This window comes from Salvelinus sp. IW2-2015, unplaced genomic scaffold, assembly GCF_002910315.2.
Source record: "Salvelinus sp. IW2-2015 unplaced genomic scaffold, ASM291031v2 Un_scaffold1221, whole genome shotgun sequence".
In the NCBI taxonomy this organism is placed as follows: Eukaryota; Metazoa; Chordata; class Actinopteri; order Salmoniformes; family Salmonidae; genus Salvelinus; species Salvelinus sp. IW2-2015.
The window spans coordinates 318,155-326,441 of NW_019942785.1; the positions used below are offsets into that span (position 1 = coordinate 318,155).

At 44.9% G+C, this 8,287-nt stretch overlaps 1 pseudogene; it reads right to left on the reverse strand.

Moving 5' to 3' along the window:
* The window catches only part of LOC112070110 (noelin-like), a 24,220-nt pseudogene extending 16,739 nt beyond the window's left edge, over nt 1-7,481 (reverse strand).
* Between the last annotated feature and the right edge of the window lie 806 nt (nt 7,482-8,287).

The window sequence follows — 8,287 nt, forward strand, 5'->3', positions numbered from 1 at the left end:
TAGTCATAGGCTCCCATCTCCTCCTGGAGCTCGCTTAGAACTGACGTCAGATTCTGGACCTCTTCCTTAAACTGCAATACCAATTTGGCATCGGCTTTGTACTCCTCCAACACTGGTATCAACGGCCTAATCTCCTCCATTTTCGATTTTATGGCCTGAAAGGATTAAAATAAGCTGGGTTCAGTGTCATGCCTGGAGACAAAAAAGAAAAGACTCCCAAAAAGTTTTTTTTAAAGGAGAAAACACCTATCTGGCCCTGACTACTCTAGCCTGGCCTACACTGACATTCTCTCACAGTAACACAATAGCCCTGTGTGTGTGTGTGTGTGTGTGTGTGTGTGTGTGTGTGTGTGTGTGTGTGTGTGTGTGTGTGTGTGTGTACAGTGTGTTTGTGTGTGTCTGAGCAAACAAATCCTGATGTGTGTTCCACCGTATTGGCGAGCAAGCAGAGGCTTCGCCCTGATGCAGATGAGCCGGTACGTTAAACACAAGCCCTCAGTACACCAGGAAACAATTGGGAAAGCTCTTTATTGGTCATCATTGTTTAAAATGCAACAGAGTTACATGCTTTTACATGTCACACACAACAAAGGGTTTCAGATTTTATTATCACTAATGTTTATAGGTACGTAGTAGTCTTTAGTAACCAAGTATGCATAGACAAAAACCAAAAGTAAAAATTATAATAATAACTGTAAACAACTAATTGTTTTCTTTTGAAAAAGCCTTTTGATGGAAATGTTCTACCAGTAACATGCAGAAATAGATCTGTGGTAGGTAGGTAGGTAGGTAGGTAGGTAGGTAGGTAGGTAGGTAGGTACACACTTAGAAGAAAAGGTGCTATCTAGAACCTTAAATGGAACTTTGGGTGTCCCCATAGGAGAACCCTTTGAAGAACCATTTTTGGTTGCAGATAAAATGCTTTGGGGTTCAATGTAGAACCATTTCTACATTTCTTTTTTCTAAAGATGTAGGTAGGTAGATAGGTAGATAGGTAGATAGGTAGATAGGTAGATAGGTAGGTAGGTAGGTAGGTAGGTAGGAAGGTAGGGAAGGTAGGGAAGGTAGGGAAGGTAGGGAAGGTAGGGAAGGTAGGGAAGGTAGGGAAGGTAGGGAAGGTAGGGAAGGTAGGGAAGGTAGGTAGGGTTGGCTGGTTGGTTGGTTATTTTGGAAAGGGGTAGGTGGGGTTTCAGGTAGGTAGAGCTGGCTGGTTGGTTATTTTGGAAAGGGGTAGGTGGGGTTTCAGGTAGGTAGAGCTGGCTGGTTGGTTATTTTGGAAAGGGGTAGGTGGGGTTTCAGGTAGGTAGAGCTGGCTGGTTGGTTATTTTGGAAAGGGGTAGGTGGGGTTTCAGGTAGGTAGAGCTGGCTGGTTGGTTATTTTGGAAAGGGGTAGGTGGGGTTTCAGGTAGGTAGAGCTGGCTGGTTGGTTATTTTGGAAAGGGGTAGGTGGGGTTTCAGGTAGGTAGAGCTGGCTGGTTGGTTATTTGGGAAAGAGGTAGGTGGGGTTTCTTAGTAGTAGTACTAATGGTGCGAAAGGTAAATCATGAACGCTCGTAAATCTCGCAGTACTGTGGTAGCCCAGTTCAGGTGGAACATGGGATTGACCTGCCTCTTCTTCTCTCTTTACATGTCCTAAAGTTAGCCCTGCAAGCAAGAAAATAACATACTGTTGACATCTAGCTCACTAATCTATCTAACAGACACAGAACACACACTGGATTAGAGAGTATGTTAAGCATGCTTTGATTTTGCACTCATGATATGAACGTGGGAGGCATGCATTGGAAATGTAGACACTCAGTCAGGGATGCAGGGGGTGGAAATAGTTGTTTTGTCATTGATACTGCTGTTAATGTTGAGACTACAATACATTCTGTAGTTCAGTCTATCATCATTAGACAGGTAACTGGAGAGGAGTGGGAAAATGGATCTACAGTATTTGTCTGAGTGCCAGGAAACTTACATCAATGTGCATGTAGCTTCTGACTATGGGTGTGTTCATAAATGTAATCTGGAGTGCCAGAGTTCTGGGCGTTCGTAAATTCAGAGCGTTGTCAGATTGTACATTAGTAAATTCAGAGCGTTTCGCTCTCGGAGCGTTCAGAGCGCACACTGGACGCTCTGCGAGGAGTAGGGTTGATCCGAGCGTTATCGAGGAGTAGGGTTGATCCGAGCGTTCTGACCACACAACGGCAGTCAAGCACCCAAGCTAACTGGCTAACGTTGGCTAGCTTGATTGCTACTTCCAGACACGAACGAGTCAACACCTCACTCTGACCATTTTACTCGCCCTAGCAGACCCGGTTAAGCTGTTTACATGTTATCCAGAGTGTTGGAGACTGTAACTGTGCTGCTGGCATCAATTTAATTACGCTTTTTTGCCGACGTTTACTGACACCGCCATATTCAACGGGTGTTGAGCGTTCGTAAATGCATCAGTTTTTCTGCGATCGGGCGAGGTGCACTAAATCGGAGTAGATAGCCAGATTGAATTTACGCACCCTATGTGGTTTTAAAAGTTAGCTGTGACATACTGGTGAATCTACTACCCTCTCTCATTGATTAATTCAATCAACCAATCAACCGATCAACCAATCAATCAATCAATAAATGTGTGGTGCTAAATTGGCATGGGTGATAATCATTTTAAAGGGAGGAGGAGTAGGAGGAAAGGAGGAAGGAAGGTGAGCCAAGCAATGAATGAATATCTGGTTGATGATAGTTTTTGCATGTGCCCACTGAATTGTCCAATATCCCTCCAGCTCATACACCAGAATGAAGTTAATTCTGATACAGTCCTGATACATTAAAACTCAGAGCTGTTCCTAGAGACTATAGAAAACACTCTAGGTGAGGTTGGTGATGCTGCACCATAGAAAAGGAAAGATGCAGCACTCCAATGGTTCAATCTCAACATTCATTCATTAACCAGTGATTAAATATAGATAATAGATAAGTATTGAAATTGCATTTTTTGAGTGCTCTCTGTTGATAATCCGCGAGGATCCAGCACCTAAGTATCTTTTCGAATAACTTTAGAATAAGAATGTTGTTGTTTATCATCTGATGCTGGACCATATCCTGAGTGGGCCGTGGGCACACACATAAACCCATCCATGGAGGGTGGAGGTGGTTGTGTCAGATGAGTGGCAGTGGTCATGGTGATAGCCCCATAGCCCCAGCAGGGTGGGTTTAGTTGTGCTGGGCTGCTGCTGTACCTTGTATTGCTTGGCGATGTTCTGCTTGTGGTTCTCCTCCACCTGTCTGAACTTGGTCTCCAGACCTCTCAGCTGCACCTCCATCTTCTCCACGTACTGCAGGTCTCTCTGGGTCCGCTGGTCCAGCACCTGGATGGACTGGGTCATGTTCTGGACCTATCAAAGGGGAGATCAGGGAGACATGGAAATGGGCATGAGTACACTCAATATGGCCACCGATTCATCTATCACAGAACATTGGCTTGAATGGGGATGCCCATTCTAGAAATTATATTTCTATAGCATGGGCTCAGAGTCTGTGGTGTTGAACAGGTTGAGGCAGGGTGCTGCTCCCGTAGCTTGTCTGGGGATGCTGTCCATGTGTTTGTGTGCGTGCATGCTTGGGCTGCTGTCCAGGATGGGGGTGGGGGTGTGKGGGGGGGGGGGGGGGGGTGATCTGTGGTCTGTGAGGTAAGACGTGACAGGTCATTAGTGTTGCTGTGGACATTATGTCACCATAGTTACCTTCTCCAGTAGCTGCCTCAGCTGTTTGGTGCGGGCGTCTCGTGAACACATGGACTGCTGCGGTGCCACCACTGTGCACACACACCTCCCCTCACTGTCCTGGGCAGAACTGTACACTTGCCATGACTCCTCTGGGTTTGCTGGCAACACCTGGAAGAGAGAGATGGAGGGAAGGATGAACAGAGAAAGGGAGAAAGAGAGAGAGTCAGAAGCAAGAAAGAAAGTGATGTTACATAAAGTGGGAAAGAAGAGGACGAAAGAGAGAGAAAACAGGAGAGTGTTTGAGAGAGGAGAGAGAGGTGAGGAAGGGATAAAAAGAGATGAGGGGATGAAAGAAAGAAAGAAAAAAAGAGAAAACAGATGAGACAAGAGAATAACAAAAGCATTCATCCTATAATCCAATTGTCAGGGATTTGTTGAATAAAGTATTGTACCCCATCCCTCCTCGCCTGCTCTCTGACTGAATAGGCTTATCTTAGCAGTACGTTTCAATCACACGGTGTAGGCTTGTGGTGACGTGTCGCACCCGTTGGAGTGGAGTCGTGCGTTAAACCCTCACTACTACATAGATACAGCCAGAGCTTACATAATGTCAGTCTGTCTGTGGGATGCACACGCACGCAGGATTGCGCACGGCGCCATCTGGCCATGATGAGAACCGTTAAACTCCTCCCGCCCAGCTCCAGCAAATTATAACATGCCACCAGAGGGGAAAGGCAGCCTATCGAACTGGTCGAGACTTGTCCAAATACTCATCTATGTACATTATCAAAGTTATTGGTGTCCAATTATAAAACAACACAAATAGAAGGTGTGAGATTGTCAAGACTAAACAATCAACACAGTCCAATCAGTCCACATTGAGACTGGGCTAAGACTGGCAATAGTGGCACTTCCCTCCTATTCAGTCTCTTAAGACATAGAATATCTGCCTGATTAATCTGAAATATTAGCACTTCCATTACCACTGTACATAAAAGCCAACAGCATCCTGATCCTGAATCGACACACTCATCCACAATCTATCGTTTCACTGTAGCCTACATCATGACCATCCTATTTCAATAGTGAACATTGATCTAAGTGCATTATGATGTGTCTGGCGCACTACTGCGAGTCAATGGATATAGTGCTTGGATAGTGTTTTAGTCATCACTGTACATACTATCCTTTAAATTCACTAAAAATGTCAACAATAATGTACTTAAAATGTGGTAAATGAATTGAAAATAAAACTATGTGAATGTTTAAAACCAACTGGCAACCTTTCCATATTCACTTCACAGGGGCATTGACTGAGTATAGTGGCAAGGTGGATGCTGGATTACTAGGTACAGTATGTACTGTAGTACTCTACTACACTAGTTTATCCAGTCATTAGGTCTATATCATCATGAAAGGCAAGTTCGTTTGGAGGAATCTTTTATCAATAATCCCGCGGGAGTACAGATTAGAGAAAGCAAAGCACTCCACCCGACTGATCTTTATTACTATGTAATAACGCAAAATTTTGTCCATCTGATCATCACATAATAAACTAAAATGACTATGTAGGCACAGAGATCGCCTTTACATTGAAGTAGATAGTAGTGTTTTTTTTAAATGACTCTATTGAAATTGTATATGTCGTAATCCAATAGCTTTTTGCCAAAAATGTAACCCATGAAGACGTGGGTTTTATGTGTAACGGCTGTCTAAATCTGCCTCCTCCTCGGACGAGGAGGAGCATGGGTCGGACCAACACGCAGCGAGGTATGTAGACATAAATGAATTTATTTGAAATACAAAAGACGAACACGAAAACACTTGGAAAATTACAAAATAACAAACACGGCGTAGACAGACCTGAACATGGAACTTACATAACTACACGCAGAACTCACGGACAGGAACAGACTACATCAAACGAATGAACAGCCAAAACAGTCCCGTGTGGTGCACATACACAGACACAGACACAGACACAGACACAGACACAGACACAGACACAGACACAGACACAGACACAGACACAGACACAGACACAGACACGAAAGACACAGGAGACAATCACCCACAAACAAACAGTGTGAACAGCCAACCTATATATGGTTCTCAATCAGAGGAAAACGTCAAACACCTGTCTCTGATTGAGAACCATATAAGGCTGATTACGAGACCTAAACATAGAAACACAAAACATAGAAATGCCCACCCACACTCACGCCCTGACCGACTAACACATACAAAACAACAGATAATAGGTCAGGAACGTGACATTATGAATGGTTTCATAGTCAACCTTAATACGTAAAATATCTCACAAAGTATGAGACGATTTATATTTCATAATAATCATAACAATTTACTTTGATTAACCAAAAAGTCAGATTGCGCTTGACAAAGAGACAAGAAGACAAGAAGCAATATGCCCCGCGTAATGAAATGACCTTTTTTTTCTCCGAGACCCCGCTGAACTGAGGGTGCCTGGCTGCCGGGGACAAAGAGGAACCCAGCTGACTTCACTGGAAAGGTCTGGATGCGAAATTTCATTTTCACAAAATGTTTACCTTGCAGCGTTTTATCAATGGCAGCATCCAAACAAACTCATTGTCGCTCTCAGTCTCCACCGCGCGCCCTTGTTCTCCTCCACCTCTCACAATGCAGCGCGCTCCCACGCCCCTCCTCGAAAATACAGTAAGATACAACAAGACTATCTCGCTCTCAGTCTCTATATCTATCCCGCGAGTGATCAACCTGAGAGAGGCGATATTAATCATGCCTATGAAATTCGATTTTCTCTAAGATCTGACAAGCAACCAGGCGCTGAAAACATAGGCAGCACAACATAAATACTAGTGACCCTGTCAAGCAACAAATATGAGATTTTGGAGGAGGCCATAGCCTAATAGGCCTAAATAAACTTTTAATAATTCATTAACCAACCATGCGAGCGAATAAAATAAAATCCTGCAGCCAGGTAAATAATGGTAGCAAAACCCGTAATTTTTTATGCAGACAAAATTAACCCATGGGAAGCGTAAAGTAGCGGTGCCACTTACTCCGGTGCTCCTGTCCGGGTAGCCTGCCCTCTCCGCGGTGAGCTTGGTGGTGTTGAGCCCCACTAGAGAGGGCAGAGTCTGCGACATCCAGTTCGTGATCATCGCCATGGTGCTCAGCACAACGCCGATCTTCAGCAAAGGCACCGACATCTCTGCACTCTGCGTTTAACCCAAACCAGCTTCATTCTATTTCAGCACAATCCGGCGAGAAACGAGCAAGGCAATCCATGTTGCCTAGTGAAGCCATGGCCTTCTGGTGTAACACCCGTAGCCCCGGTTTGGTCGGTTGTTCCTTGGACATCACTGGTGAAAGGCTAAAGGGTTCGGAGTTTGGAAAAAGCCCGCAGGAGCAGGTTTGCAGGTTTGGATCAGATTAATGATAATAAACCCTCGATGCCGAATCTGACAGTCCCGAAAGCCGGGAGAAAGTGTGATTGAGGAGCGGTTTAGAGAGAAAATAAGATGTATCTGGATGGGTATCTCTTTCTCTCTCTGTGCTGTCCCGCGCTCTGGTGGCTTTCCCGTTCTCCGTTCCTCTTTAGTTCACGCCCTCCGTCCGCCTCCTGCCTCGCGCGCTCCCTGATTAAGTGCAGTGAATACACACAGGCTGTTCCAAAAGGCTGAGGGAGGGAGGAGATGCCTACGGATCTATAGCAGCACGAGCAACGCGCAACGGTGATGTCAGCCAGGTTCGTCTTGCCTGCTGCTCGAGACGCCCTTCCCCGTGTCACCGGGGGTCCGTGGCTGCCTGGTTGGTATTATCTCGGATTGCGAGTTATTATCCCCGGGGAGATTGGGCAAAGAGCAGTTTCGGGTAAGGTCGCGCCACTCGTCCGGTCGCAAGAAGCTGAGTGCTTAATTTTCCAGGCCGGGGCAGGTGATATTTTTCTCACCCACCCCCGTGGAGCGCGAGCTGTTGGGGTACCGAGAATAACTCAACTTGACGTTAATTTAATGAACAACCCCATGTATTAAAGTCCGTTATTATTTTATTTAATGAAGGTGAGCTAGGCAATAAGGATCATATATTCATATATATGGGGCGGAAGGTAGCCTGGTGGTTAGAGCGTTGGGCCAGTAACCGAAAGGTTGGTGCATCGAATCCCCGAACTGACAAGGTAAACATTGTCGTTCTGCCCCTGAACAAGGACGTTAACCTACTGTTCCTACTGTAGGCCGTCATTGTAAATAAGAATTTGTTCTTAACTGGCTTGCCTAGTTAAATAAAAAATATATCCGCATAATAGGGCATGCAATATGGATAACAGCAATGTATCATCCCAAATGCATTAATACACGTCAACAATTTTATGTCTTTATTTTAAAAAGACCGACAGCGCGCACCTATCATCAGCACTGCATTCGAGTATAAAATAAAATTGAAGAGATGTAGGGCCTATGTGAAAGACTCTGGCGCCATCGTGTAGCTGCTTTCGGTATTGCTGGTAAATCAAAGGGACAATAGTCATAATATTGTTCGTTAAATAGCCGCGCGACATCACATGAATGTCACAACCCAATTTA